The sequence below is a fragment of the Diorhabda sublineata genome, chromosome 3 (assembly GCF_026230105.1).
Source record: "Diorhabda sublineata isolate icDioSubl1.1 chromosome 3, icDioSubl1.1, whole genome shotgun sequence".
NCBI lineage: Eukaryota > Metazoa > Arthropoda > Insecta > Coleoptera > Chrysomelidae > Diorhabda > Diorhabda sublineata.
The window spans coordinates 41461187-41476648 of NC_079476.1; the positions used below are offsets into that span (position 1 = coordinate 41461187).

Consider the following 15462-nt stretch of genomic DNA (forward strand, 5'->3'; position numbering starts at 1 on the left):
ATAACCATGGGTATTAAAGCGTTGATTACGAACACGATATGTCTACAAAGTTATGGGAACTTTTAAGGATTCTATTGATCATCTATTCCTTCTAAAGTTTCATGTTATTTTATCGCGTTTCTTCCTGTTCAAAGTTCGGCGCATTAACTTGATACGTTGGAAGAATCGACCCAATATTTCGAACAATTAAGCTTCTACCGGTGATGGATCTAAAAACAATATTATACAAGTACAACCACGAAAGATGTACGTAAAAATTCTTGTTGATTTTTATCTTTTAAATATAAAAATTACATTGGTAATTAAATGGTTATTAATATCCTAGGTACAAAGGCATTTTCCTCTTTGATTGTGTTTATAGTTTTCTCTACTGTAAAATTTGCAGTCACCAAGTTACCAAAAAGATAATTAATGGTGATACCTAGAAGTTAAATAAGGTTTTGCTTGGTATTATTGATGATGCATTACCTATTTATGGATATTTTAATTTTCAATTACAATATTGAGGAGCGATTGCGTCAATTGTCATCTTAGTCACAATAATTTGTTTGATATGAATTCTGAAAAAACGTTAACAAAAACGTATCAAGTAGTTTTAGGCGTTTGTTAAAATTTCGAACAAGGAATTGTAGAAATGGAAACTCGATATAGCAACCAAAGAGAGAAATATACTGGGCAAAAAAACTAAATATATATGACGAATGGAATATAAAACAGTCCACGGAAAAATGGACTTTTGGAGAAGAGCACGGACAGGATAAAAAAATATATAGTAAGGGAGATAATAATCGACAACAAAACCAAACAACTATTACATACAAAGAAAACAAAATAATACCTAAAGAGAGTTCCACAAGGAAAGATATGTAATGGAAGACCACGATAAAATTGGAGAGATGGCATAGATAAAAAATTGCGAGAGATAAAACTATGGCAGGATAGAGTTAGATTGGAAATCGGAAGACCTCGGAGATACATATGAAAAAAAAGTTTCTTCCCTCAAAGAATCGTTTTTCTTTACTGGAGGAATATTTTTCACCCTGTCGAAAATTACGTTTTCTACCGAAGTGGACATGAAGCTGAACAGCATTCTATAAACATATTCCGAATAGGAAAATTGATAGAGAAGTTAATACGGTTTTCCTTTTATATGGGGTCATATCTCTATTATTCAAAAACCAAGTTTGAAATTCTCAGACAAAAAATAATAAATAGAAATTCAAAAAAATGAAATTATAGGAATAGAAACAGTTTATCATCTAATTGTTCCAACCCGAATGAATTCTGAGATACAAATACTTGTATAATAAGTTTTTTATGAGATGATATCGTCCAACAACTATTTAATTTGTGTCCTTTTTTTGAGAATGTGTCACCTAAATTGGGAAAGAGTTGTCTCGGGTATTTAAATCATTCAATCTCGTTTTTCATAGTCTTTAAATGGCACTTACTTAACATTTCAAGATTCTAGTCGAAACAAATACTATTACTAAAAATCGATTTTATTCATCAATACAATTTTCTTCAAGAGCAATACAATCATTCCATCGCTTCTCTAACTTCTCGATGTCGTGCTTGTAGAAGGATTTGGCTTTTGCCTCAAAAGAAGCATCAGTATCAGCAATTGCTTCTTCATTTGAGCTAAATTTCTTACCGGCAACTATTTTTTTTTGAGATCAGTGAATAGCCAGAGTCAATGGGCATCAGAACTCGACTATACGGTGGATGAGGAAGTAATTCGAAATGTAATTCGTTCAATTTAATCATCGTTGTCATCGGTGCATTGTCTTGGTGAAGCAGTGGTTTTTTCTTTGACATATGGGGTGGTATTTCCTTCATTTTTGCATTCAAATAATCCAACAACTCTTTGTAGTATTCGCTTTTGATTATCTCTTTCTTTTGGAGATAATCGTTGTACAAAATTCTATGTGTAGCCCAAAATAGTGAAGCAACTGTTGTGCTTTTTGACATCCACCATCATCGGTGTCTGTACGACTGCGTTTAAAGTTAGCTAACTAATAAAAAATGCTTTTAATCAATGATTTAGAGCTCGGATAACTCTTTTGAAACCATTGCTGAGCTTGTACAATATTTTTTTATCAAGAAGCAATGATAAATTATTTTAAATCAATTTTTTTTTTAAAATAATAATAGTAGCTTGACTTAAATGGCTGTCACTTGTTCTAAATTTTTAAATGTGTAAAAAGTTGTAATTTTCGTTTTTTTTTTTTGGTGAGAAAGTTTCATTCTTTAAGACGAAAACCGAGAGTTTTTGATAGTTTAATTAGAGTGGTAGTATAAACAGTTTATTCAGCATTAATATCACCAAAAGCTTGAAATTCCTAGTTAGTCATCTATTTTGATCCCAAGTTCACGTAAATATTTAGATTCCTTTAAAAAAAACTGTCCATTCCCTCTCTTAATCATTAACCATTAACCAACAAGTACAAATAAGTGTTTTTGGTATTTGGAAAATCTTTATCGTCGTCAATTTAAAACAGGATTTTCTCTTGCCCCTCAACTTTACAAAATCAAAAATATAGCAACCACTAAAACGTTACTACATACGGAAACTCAAAAACCAAAAGGTAAAAGTGTCAATGAACCATATAAACCACCAAAAAAAAACCATTAAAAAGCCATTAAATACGCAAACAAAAAATGCTAGAATTTAGTTCCATTTAACTGTAATTCCTTGCAGAACTATTCGTGAATTTTATCCATTCGAGACTCGCAAAAAGTAAACATATCAAATGAAAGCTCCACAATGCCCCCTAATAAAAGAATCGCTTCGTGTGCGGAAACTGCAGCCCAAGAAGCGTTTAGCGACGTTGCCACAACGCTATATATCAATAAAGTTCTAAATGATTTGATGGAGAAATAAATTTTATTTATAACGGTTTTATTTTCTATTTTTTCAAATAGTTTTGATATTGAAACAGATATCTAGTAGTTCCTGGAGACGGCGTGTAAAAAATTCACAAGTAAACAAGCCCAGAATTCAATCCAAACAAAGATAAGCCAAAGAAAATCTCGAGGATATGACTTAACCAGTGCTAGAACTTTCTAAATATTTGACGCAACAGTATAATGCAGTCGCACGAAAAGTTCACTTCCCACTATCATGGTAGGTAACTCAAGTCACAAAGACGGAAAAACCAACAGAGGAAGTGATGTCAAAATTAACCTTGATGCTATCTCAATATGACTCAAACTATGGCGCCTGAAAGTAAATTTAGAAACATGGACTGAGAGAAAATCACTTCATGTATTCAACAGATCTGGTATCTGTATCGTTTCTTATTTGTAAAGGAAAACTATGCTGAAAACCCTCGTAAGCACGTTTCTATATTCGCGGCACATTAAAATTAAAAAAAAAAACTGAGTAAAAAAACAAATTTATATATCACGAAATACTTTTAAATTAGTTAAAATCATGTATACGCAAATAAATTAGTTGTTCTATATGGGACAAACTAAACGTTATTATTCTAATCGACGTTATGAACATCCCCGCTGATTTTTCACTTACCCTGTAAAAGAATAACATTCAAACAATTCTCATTAGTGATTTCCGGTATTCGAAGAACCCGTAACGATTCTCATTTCCAATTTTGATACCTCAACATCTAATCGGCAACAGGGCATCGAAATCATTGTAGTAACGTGTATGTGCGCATACGGATCGGGCGCATCGTAGTAAACATCGAGCGGGCTTTGAAAATGAAGGGCTGTAGATTCTTTTCCAACTTTCATCAGTATTTCTAATGAAACTACTAGGGTTAGTTGTCGTTTTTTGTATTGTGTAGGGTGCACGTGCTTTTTTTACGGGAACAGTGACAGTGACACGGTTTGGATGTTTATCCCACTGGAGTTAACAGCACTATATAAGGGTGAGTGACCCTTTTTGGCTTTGTTTTGTGACCATTTTTCTACTATAACCAGCATCACCAGTAATGTATGCTTCTTATTTAATAATATTATAAATTTGTAGTAAAAAAATCTGATATTTCGTAAGGGGTGACATTTGAAACTGTCTACCGCATCACTGATAGGGGTTGAGGTTATCTGAGATTAAAAATATGGTTAGTTGTGATGAAGCTTCATGGTTTGTCTCGTTCTTATGTTTCTAATTAAATACGTCTTGAAACACCTGTCGAGTACATCGGTGCATGCATTTATTCAAATTATCTTGAAGGGTAGAAAGAGGTTATGTTAATGATTGTATAAATAAGAAGACTTTATGCTCTATATTTCATGTTATTATCGAAACTTTTTATTGTACAGGTACAGGATATTTCATCGTTCAAATTTTTAGTGTCAACAACTTGAACAATACAGGGTGATTGATGCAATTATTAGCTGTATGTCATAGGAACGGAAAATGTTACAAAATTTTGAAATATGACGTTTAAATGCAGACTACAGATTCATTAATATCGAAATATCGAGAGCCATTTTTGAAAACGTATATTTTTATATTAAAGTATATTTTTTCACAGTCAGATCTCGTGAGACATTCAGTATAATTTCCAGGTTAAAAATAATTAAATTGATTTAATTTTTGTTCAATTCTCAATGTTTTGTTTGCTCATAATCAATAGAATGTACAAATATATTTGAAAAAAACTAGAAGAATCAAAAATGGAGTAGATTAAAAGCATTAAATACCTTGGCATGACTTAAAACAAGATGGAAGACTTATACAAGAGGTAAACGAAAGAACTGGAGCAGTTGGAAGATTATTCAACGCCATTGAGCCAAAATTTCCAGCCAAAAAGGAAAATAGATAATAAAACAAGATACGAGGAAATAAGGAATAACCTTTAAAGACGAAATTAGAAGTAGGAACAAATTTTAAATAGATAAGAATCATTAATACGAAAGATATATGAAGTACGAAGAAGAAAGAAAGACCGAGAAGGAATTGGACAGAAGAACTTGGCAAAGGAATATCTAGGAATAAAACCAAAGATAGAGGGTAGGAGATAATGGAAACAACTGTGGAAAAAGGAGCCCGTGTACCAAAGAGAAAAAGGATCTTCAGTCTACTAGACAACGGCACCAGACAAATGATAATATCCTTTTAGATATTTTCATAAAAAAAAACAGAAATCACCCTGTAAGTAAATGAAAAAGAATAATCGTATGTACATTCCTACAAGAGAAAATGTTTAGTACGAAATCCTAAGAATGTGATCGATGAATATATATTTTCTTACATTTTAAATCCTTTTAAAAGCTACTAAATCCTCTATATTTATTTTCCTAATTATTAATTATAATTTTAATATTGAAAGCAACTAACACTGCTTACCAGGTCAAAGTAGATCTAAGTTGAAATAAACAATACTAAAATATCCTTTAACAAAACAATAAAATCCTGTATATCCAGTTTACTGCTTACACTATCATAACTTACTAAATCATTATCATCAGAAATGTTATCCTCATTAAGATTAACAATAACTTCATCTACTACCACACCTTTAACTGTTTCCAGTTCAAGAAAATCTTTTAATGGTGAAAACTTCTCAAAAAATTCTTTAAACGAATCGTAATAGTGGTTGAGTGGTTGTCTAATTACTATAGAGATACATCATATTGGAATTTCTTAAATTCCTTGCAACACACTTTGCTTTTACCGAACAAACGACTGGAAAAAAGCTTCTCGTATACAAATGTCACTTGTGAACGCTACTGGTAGCGTAGAAAAACCTCCAGTTATTGCTCTTCGTGGTATAAGACGTTATCAAAAGAGAACTGAATTACCTAGTAGCTATATCTCTCCAGGGAGCTAGCGAGGCTTCTTTGCTAGATCTGTTTTAAGCTACTTCTATCCCTATATATTCCTCCAATCGACTAGGTGGTGTTATTTGTTGTTTGAGTGGTGATCTCAAACTAATAAGATCATCAATTTCCTAGCTTGAGTCTTAGAACCACTTTCAGAGTACGTTTTGTAATAAGGTGCAGTATGAAGAAACCTGCGCGTTGTTAATTTGATACAAGGTCACCTTCTGTGCTTAGTAAAGCTCATTTCATCATAAAAATCAATCAATTAGCTTTCTGCATTAACTATGACCAAACTAGTTACTGTAATTGATAACATCTAGTTTTTTATCTAGAAAACTTGGTTTGAGTCTCTATATTTGGTCAAACTGAAAATATTATAATCCAACTATACCTTCATAAAAAGATACAAATGAAATTCGCCCAGCAGTCTACCTGTTTATTGTGGAACATCCACCTTATATTAAGTATCCACCTTTTGTATGAACTTATCTACCTGAAACTTTCTCAAATATGTTAGGTTAGCAACAAGAGATTATATCCAAAATCTTTGCCGTTTTCAAAATATCACGACCGAATAAATACACATTATACAAAAGATATTCTGGTTATATTTGTGACAAAAACTTGCTAATTATCTACCATGAAAGAATGAATTTTTCTAATATTATATTACCCCGCAGAGTATTAGAGGTTATGTTTAGTTTTAAATAAATGTGAATATCGGTCAAACAAAGTGAATAGTACGTTTTGAAAGTATCGGTTCTAAAAAATATACAAAATCTCTCGAGATTAACCCTCTTTAAATTATAATTGCTTGTACAAAAATAAAACACTTGAATGATGCTACTACAACAGTTTACCATTCGGTAAATAGTAAATTTTAGACAGAACCGGCGTAAGGTCAAATTTCGTTATGCATAAATTTGTTTTTAAACAAAATAAGTATGCGTAGGAAAGTTTGTTTACTTTTTAGTATTAATCAATAAAAAAATGTTTCTCGAATCGAAAGTGAAAATATATCTGGTGATTTCATAATTTTTAATGGGTTGTTTGAGCTGAGTTGAGTTTTGTTAGGTTAACTTAAAGTTAAAAAAGTTGAATTTCTTAAAATACGAAAACAAAACAACTTCTATAATGTCGAAATAAAAGTCTATATGAGTTTATCTTTCCTTTTAACCTATACGACTCGATTAATATATTGGAAAGTGAATAGATTTATCAAGGAAAATTCCTTAATAAAAGGTAATGGAAAGGTAATTCCTACACAGTAAACGCTACCACTGCTATTCCTCTCCTGATTTTCAAGTCAACCACATGGTTCTGAATTTCAACAGCTTGCAAATTCCTTAGTGACATGTTGTTAACATATTTTTTAAACACATTTTCTTTTCAGGACTCTGACCTTATGTATTAGGATTTTTTTATAAATAAAATATAATCTGTAAGCAAACGTTTCTTGTTAAATTCGAATACAAGTAATGTCAGAAAACTTAGTACCACATACCACGTATCGTCTCCGTGTAGAATTTTGAAGTTATTAGGGCGCAATTTTTGAAAGCGTTGTCGGTATTCATACTGAACACACTGTTAACACTCACAATTCCACTGTCCGATGCGTGTTGCGATTACTAAGTTATCATCTTCAGAAACCGAATTTACCTCAAAACCTAAATTAGAAAAACTCAAGTTTTTGAAAATTTCATGAAGGAATTGACCGGTTCGTCGCCTTATTACAGTGAAAACTATTCAGGAACAAATTCTGAAGTTGTTTCTAAATTGTTCGGGCTAAATATTGATTTGAAACAATGTTGAGGATTTAGTAGGGGCATTCAGTAGCAAATTGGTAATAAAATTTGGTCTATTTTCAGTTTTGAAATCTAGATTTTTATGTCGGAATTTTTCGGAAATGGATTGAGCAACGCCATCGATTTTTTGCTACTGTCATAATTATCTCTATTAATACAGATAAAGATTTATTCCTATACTACCATTGTTGTGGTAACTGATCAGATCTGTCTTTTTTGCGATCCTCAAATACGATTATAAAGTTTATTAAGGGAATTTGTGGAAAATAAAAATTAGATTTCAAAAATAGTGTCGCCGGTTATATCCGACGTTATTATCAATTGCCACGGTCAATTAACGTGCGCCATGTTGTTTCGATTCGATAATTACGAAGGATGTTGACATTCGAATCGTGCGGTTTGTTCAAATTTACCTATATATATCAACCTACTTAACGCGGGTCAATTTAAAACCATATTACGCAATTCGTAATATAAATAATAAAAAAAAAAACATTTAAATTGTAAGTACCGATTGAAATATTTTGTAAATTACATATTTTTCATATTACCTATCAACACCTTGATGAATAAATGCTTTTTTGGTTCACTTTCTGTACAATACAATCCTTATTATTTCAAGATATCGGTCCTTCGAATACAAGCAACATTTTTCTCGCTTTTTCAACGAAGTTCTTTTCATATTTCTTCCTTTCCATCTATTTCCTCCAGCTACTGGATATTACTTGCCTTCTCCAACTTCCTGACTATCACTACAGCATTGAAGAAACGATTTTGAACTGTTCTATTCGTTGCCATATTGTTTATTGTCAACTTTCGACGAAGAAAAATCGTTACAAATTTATTAACTCGTTCTACTTGAAGCCTAATTTTAAGAAATCGGTCCTTCGAATACCAGTAACATTTTCCTCGCTTTTTCAACGAAGTTTATATTTCTTCCTTTCCATCTATTTCCTCCAGCCATTGGTTATTACTTGCCTTCTTGACTACCACTACAGCATTGAAGAAACAATTTTGATCTGTTGTTTTCTCTCGTTAAAATTTATTAACACGTTCTATTTGGAGCCTCAAGTTCAGCAAATTTGGAAAACACTTTTTAATAAAGTCGTAAAAAGCAGAGCGTTCAATTTGAGAATTTTTTTTAGTCCATTCGGTTAAGAGACGAAGTCATGTACTCAACATTAACAAGACTAAGACTCTTTCTTAAATAACCAATAACCTGTCTATCTAGCTTCATGGTGTTTCAGTTGAATCATTATCCCTTCATAAATTTTTAATTAAATATGGATCAAAGAGTCTAAATCTGAATCTAAAATTCATTAGAACTGATATTCATCAGCAAGAGACCAGAGATTATCTATTTTCCAAATGTCCTTTCCATTTCATCAAATATTGCAAACAAGTAAAACATAAAAACCCCAGAAAAATAGCTTCCGTTGTAGGAGTGTACGTGTTTTGGAAGCAGATACAAAATCTTGTGTATGTAGGTGCAAAAGAGCGAGACTTCCCAAACGTTGGCTATTAATTTTCTTGACTCTGGTTCTCAACTAGCAGTTGCACCACGAAAACCATCACTATAAACATGAAGAAGCTTTGTATCAGTTGTTACCAGAAAATTGGAAAGTTCGGAAGTGCTGGAAAATATAATAACATAATTTGGTTAAATTTCCACATTGGATATTACAGCAAAAAAGATAAAATGCTAGGCTACTGTCACAGCAAAATAATTTGAACGAATTAGACGTATTTGACAGCCTTAAACGTCAAATTTTATTCACGTATGAGGTTGATAATACGTTTAAGAAGTCACTCTGTATATATTTTATATATCTCAATGTTTTGATATACGTGCAATTTATATTTAAGTCTAACAGCTGATAGTATTTAATTCTCTTCGCAGCTCCCCTACATCTAATTATTTAATTGGACAATCCACTAATTTTCTCTTAATTCAGTTAATTTGATTTTTGTCTAAAGTAGTTACTTCTCGTACTAGAGAATTATAAGGTCACAAAAGATAATTATATCATGTCAATTGATTTTAATAGACGTGTTTACGCTGTTGATAAAGAAAACGACGATACGATTAATATAATTAATCAATGAATTAAATAAAAACGATATCGGTATTTAATTTTGAAGATAATACCGTGAAAATAAAATTAGGGTGTATCAAATGGGATTTTCCAAATAAATTATCAAAAAACTGGGAACTAACAATATAATTTTCTCAAACTAAACTCATGTTTGTGAGTAAATGAATTTACAACTACTCTGACGAGCGTTTCGATAAGTTATCATCTTCAGATACCGACAGTGAAATTTTTTCGTCAATGAACCTCTTCACACGATGAACAAACTACTGTGAACTACATAATAACAATTTCAATACTTTTAAATTCATCCAACAATCTATTGTTCAATATATTTTTTATAAATTTCACATTATTTATATTTTTTTGTTTCATTTTGATATATTAATATTTTTAAAGATTTAGGTGCGCCTTGAATCGGATATTAACAGATATCTTAGTTTGTCCAATATATTTTGATTCAGTACTATTTTCCAGCATAAAATGGATACACTAAAATAGATTTCTCTGTTCCAAATCCTTTCGCTGCTTCATGTATAGAAACATCTAGATATCGATGAAGTTCACGATGCTAATCATCCGGAAATCATCCCTGCAGGTACTTTTTTCCGCTTAAAGAATCAAATAATTGTAATGATTTTCCAGTGATTATAATATTTACATTAATCGTTGAAACCTAACCCAACTTAATCTAACCTAACCTACATACTTCTCAATAAAATGAAATCCAATCACAAGCAGGGGTTGTTGTTACCGAAAACTCTTCCATGGTTTTTTCTTGATGAGGTGGCCGACAATATACATACAGTTTGTATGTCTATTTATCTGTTTTATATAATTATATTTGAAAAACGTGGTAGTTGACTTTGTAAATATCAAAAATAAATATTCGTTAATCATATTTATACATATTCTCTTGACGTTTATTCTGAATCAAAGTTTGTTTTATTATTTCAATTGTTTTATAATTTTACACCAAACATTGAATGCCTTTTTGATTGATGTTGACGCTTTCTTATTTTTTTTTTAATTATCATATGACCTATATTAGATTATCTAATCAAAATACTGGACCACTGCAACAAATTATAATAATTATATTAAAAACGTTATTCATTTCATACAAAGAAGTTGTTTACAAACATTTCATGGTTATCTTATTTATCAAATAAAGCGAAATATTATATCTTGATATGATTATTTTTTTTTCTACCCACAGCTATATTAAATTACTACTACTGACTGTCGTATTATTCACATCTATCGTAATTATGAATATAAATGAATCTTCAACAGGTACTTTTAGGCCTATTTCACACGTTTCTGTTTAAACGACAATGTCAATGACTTGCACGGTATTAAAACTGTTTACATGAAAACCGCGTATGTGTGAATAGGGCCTAAGTACTAAAACACATCGTTGTCGTTATGGTAACAATTTATTGGTCAAATATAGTGGCTGTAGGCATTGCATTTTCAACATATCTTTCTCTCTGTCTGATTTTCCATGTTCGGGTTGTTTGGATCCATATTTAATTGTAAGAAACAATACGTAAAGTTTAACAAACTAAAATGTCATTGATAAAAAGTAACTTCACTTGAATGGCTGTCGCTTTTTTTGACTAATCGAAATGTCATTAAGTTTGAAAGTTGGTATTCCATAAACGTCATATGGATTTGACAATGGCAGCGCCATCTGTATGTCACTCATACGATTTATAGAGTGATGTTACGTATAAAGTAAATATTATAGAACAATAAAAACAATAAATTTGATCTTGTGATTGGATCGATTATTCATACAACTTCATGGAATTATTGCATTCAATAAAAAATCAATTGTTATTGAGATGATTTAAACCGCATTTTTAGGAACGAACTGATATTTCTAATGGCGGGTTCATACGATACAGACATTTATTCGTACTGAGAACTGTACATACTATGAAGTCGGTGTTTAAAAATGAATTCATTCGAAAATACAATTCAAATTTCTAACCTATGATAAATACGCAGGCTTACATGCGTACTCCGACTTTTGGATCGCACCGACATTTGTCTGTACCGTCTAGTTTGCACAGACAAAATTCTATGGAATTTTATGGAAGTCTGTATCGTATGGACCCACCATAAGCAATAATTTTAGTTGTGATGGAAGAAAAAGCTCGTTTGGAAATGTTCAATGGAATTTTTACAAGTTTTAGTTTTAGTTTTTGCTTCGATAGTATTCATATTGAAATGAGTTATCGAAATCGGATAAACCTTGTTGTGTCTAATCAATCTTTGAGATCGTTTAGAATCGTCGCAACTTTGAAATGATAGTAAACACAAAAAATAAATTGATTTTTATGATAGAACAAATTTGTAATAAAATACGGTATAAGCAGGTGTTTGTTGAGGGTAAATTAATTACTAATATAATAGCGGAAATCTAGTTACTTCCTCATGTCATAGTGCTTGAACACTTGCTGTGTGATGTTTACATACAGGATCGGACTCAACGGAAATATCCATTTATAATTACAGATTTATTTAAATACCATAAGAATTAGATGTAAAATTAATTTTATTTTTCACATTTAGTATTTATTGATATAAGTAATTGGTTACCTTTTCGACAGACCGGTTAGAAAATAACGAAATTTAACAATATACAGGGTGTTCTGTCCGAAAAAGATTAGAGGCGTACAGGGGAGCCTAAATTATGACGAACTTACCCCTATACCAAATTGCGTTTTTTACGACTCAAAGTAGTACCCAAAATTTCGAAAAAACTTAATTTCTTCGTAACCAAATTTGGTGCACTGTATGACATCGTTAAGGACATTAGGTAATGGTAAGCCGTTCAAATCTGAGGGGTTAAGAAAAAAGTAAATTTGAAACAAAGGTATATGTTATTGTTGTAAGGGTTTTGTGAGGAAACTGTAAACGAAGCGTGGAAAAATAAAGAAGGAAGTCTCTTAATCGCGTAGTTTATTACAAAGAAACGTTTTTCAGTCAGCTGGAAAACGAGTTCAGAAACAGGAAAGTTTTGTAGCTGTAATAGCGAGATAAAGAATTTATTTTCATTATCAAAATCATCAATTTTCTTTTATATGTTGTTTCTATGGTTTTAATTTGGAACACACCATATTGCAAATCAATAGAACTAAAAACTTTCATTTATAAACATAAATTTTATGCCTCACTGCTAATTTTTTTTTATTTTTAGTTTTCAAAATATTTCTTGCGACAAAAGTTCTACTATCAAATTGAGGCGCTCCATTATTAGGATAACAAGTCGGAACTGGTTCAAAATTTGTCATAGTTTATCTCAACATTGATTTTCTCTGACTAAAGTGTTGTTTGGTATCTGAACTAAATAATCCCAGATTGGACATATATTACTGCCATTGCAAATCATTTTTCTAAACAGATTTTTGAGAGACTGCGATATTTTTGAGTGATTGCAAAATAGTTTACCAGATCGCACTATGTTCAAACCAGTCATATTTTGATTTGGGGAGTAATTTATTCATAAACCACAAATAAATTCGTAAAACATCAAAATATTTTTTGCGCACTAGACATATTTTTCTTTATCAAATGAAATGTCTACATTTTCTTTTTCTACTTTAGAAATTAACATTTAATGGATATTTTATGTTTTTGCGAAAAATATAACTTAATACGTATCTGATTTCCGATTAGCATTCTGCAAACATTCCGTTTAAAAATTCTATCTCATCACGCCTACATTAGACTAGACAAAGTACATTTTCAAATCAATGAACTTTGATAATTTAATTTAGGCATTTCAGTATTTGTAATTCCAGATTAGTTTTGGAAGGTTTCCTTCCTGTTTGATTCTTTTCATGTAATTTAATGATACGCTTACTAATATGAATATGTTAACAAAAATGATTGCCCGTACGTAAACACTATCAGATTATCCTGTTATTTCGAAATAAAATTATGTATGTGCTATGCTGTGACGTAATCAAACTATTTAGAGTCTTTGTGGTGATTTGTATTAATATAAAAAAACTAGCTGAAAGGGCAAACGTTGTTTTGCCATATAAATTATATCTAAGAAATATTTTTCTTGTTCAATACAAATAAGTAACTTACTATAAGTGCGTAGGGATGTACAGGGTCCTTCACGACGAGTTTTTTCAGTTTTCTGAAACTTCTGTTTATACCGGACTCAAACTTCGGTTTTATAAGGCATGGTTTCAGTGGTAGAGTAAAAAATCAAATATTCGATTTTTTTGGATAGCGAAATTCGGTACCATTTTCTGAACACCCTATATAAATTTTTGTCAAGATTTTCACGGTTTTTGAAAGCTGTAAGTGTTATTTGTCGAAATCCCAAAAATTTTAGACCTGACTCACTTAAACTAAGAAATATAATTTTTTTAGTGGAGGGCTGCATGTTTCCAAAAATTTCGAAAATGTGAAATAATTAAAAAACGGTGGACTTTAGGCATACTATGTTTCGATCGCTACCTAAACATCTAAAATAATTATTCATATTTTTACTATTAATTATATCAGTTAAAAAATAAAGATATTTATGTACAATATTCTTGGTTAGCTAGGTCTTTAACCAACGCAAACAAACTGTATGGTTTTCCCACGCGAAAGCATATAGTTGTATGTGGGAAAAGCATGGTGTTTCTAAATCTAAGCTACAAACAATGTCTGGTCTTGTGCCTTATTGATCGTCATAGCGAATGCCAATCTAATTCGGAATTGAGTGCGTTTAAATCCATTTGGCACATCTGCAGGAATCGTGGCACTAACACATTTTTGCCTTGAAACTTTCTATTCAAAATGATGGCTTCAATAACGTTTTTCATTAATTTTTTAATGACTAATCTTGCGCCGTCCGTGGTGGGTTCAAATTACGAAGCAGAATGATCGAAGATCCAACCTTCAATTGTAAATTTGAAATTCAATTGAATAATTTACAGTTTTGTTGGTATCGAAAACTGCATCGATAGATTTGTATGACACCAAGTCTCCAGGCAAAAACTGTTGTATCTTCAAATTTAACCACATTTTTTGATGCCAAAATCATCTTCCTGCCAGCCACTTATGATTTTCATATTGTTTGTGTACATGTTATCGATGAGAATATTTTGAATTACAAACAAATGTTTACAATATTAGTAAAAAAATCCACTGACCTTTGAATTATTATCAAGTTCAAGGTTTTTGTGAATCGTAAATCGCATTAATTCCGTATCAACATTTTACAATGATTTCAAAATAAGATTAAACTGATTAACTAAAAGATGAAATCCTTCAGTGGCGTCACCACTGATCAATTAATAATGACACTAGAAAACAAAAAAAAAATTTATTTTTTCCTTGTGGATAATGTGATTCGTAATTCTTGTTGTCAGTCTATTACAAAATTTTTTATTAGCCCTAATTTGATGTGCAAAGATGCTAATATGTCCGCCAAGAATTGTTTACGTTCCTGGAGTAAAAAATGTGGGTATTTTCCACACATTTTTGAATAACAAGACAGGAAAAGTCACTCGAAGCTCCTCTCCTTGTTATACCAATCTCAATTTAAACTACTTTTTATCGATCGCTCGAAGTCACCATGCCTAAACCGCTCATCCGCCGAGTCGTTTCGTTAAGAAAAACTAAAGGTACTGATGGAAATTTATTTCCGTTTGAAGCAGTACAGTCTTTAGATTTGACTTGATTCCTCTAACCCAGTTTTAACATCAAGTCGTTTTCTTTAGAACCTAAATTAACCTTTCAACTTTGACGAT

General features: G+C 31.2%; 2 protein-coding genes across 2 annotated transcripts in view; both read left to right on the top strand.

Annotated features, from left to right (window-relative positions):
* Window positions 1-15462, top strand: part of LOC130442100 (tetratricopeptide repeat protein 19 homolog, mitochondrial) — a 110447-nt gene that overhangs the window by 30423 nt on the left and 64562 nt on the right. The gene's annotated exons all lie outside the window — the stretch shown is intronic.
* Window positions 3697-15462, top strand: part of LOC130442097 (toll-like receptor Tollo) — an 88967-nt gene continuing 77201 nt past the window's right edge. Inside the window, exon 1 of the mRNA XM_056776133.1 lies at window positions 3697-3893. The gene's annotated coding sequence lies outside the window, so the exon portion shown is untranslated. The remainder of the gene's footprint in view (window positions 3894-15462) is intronic.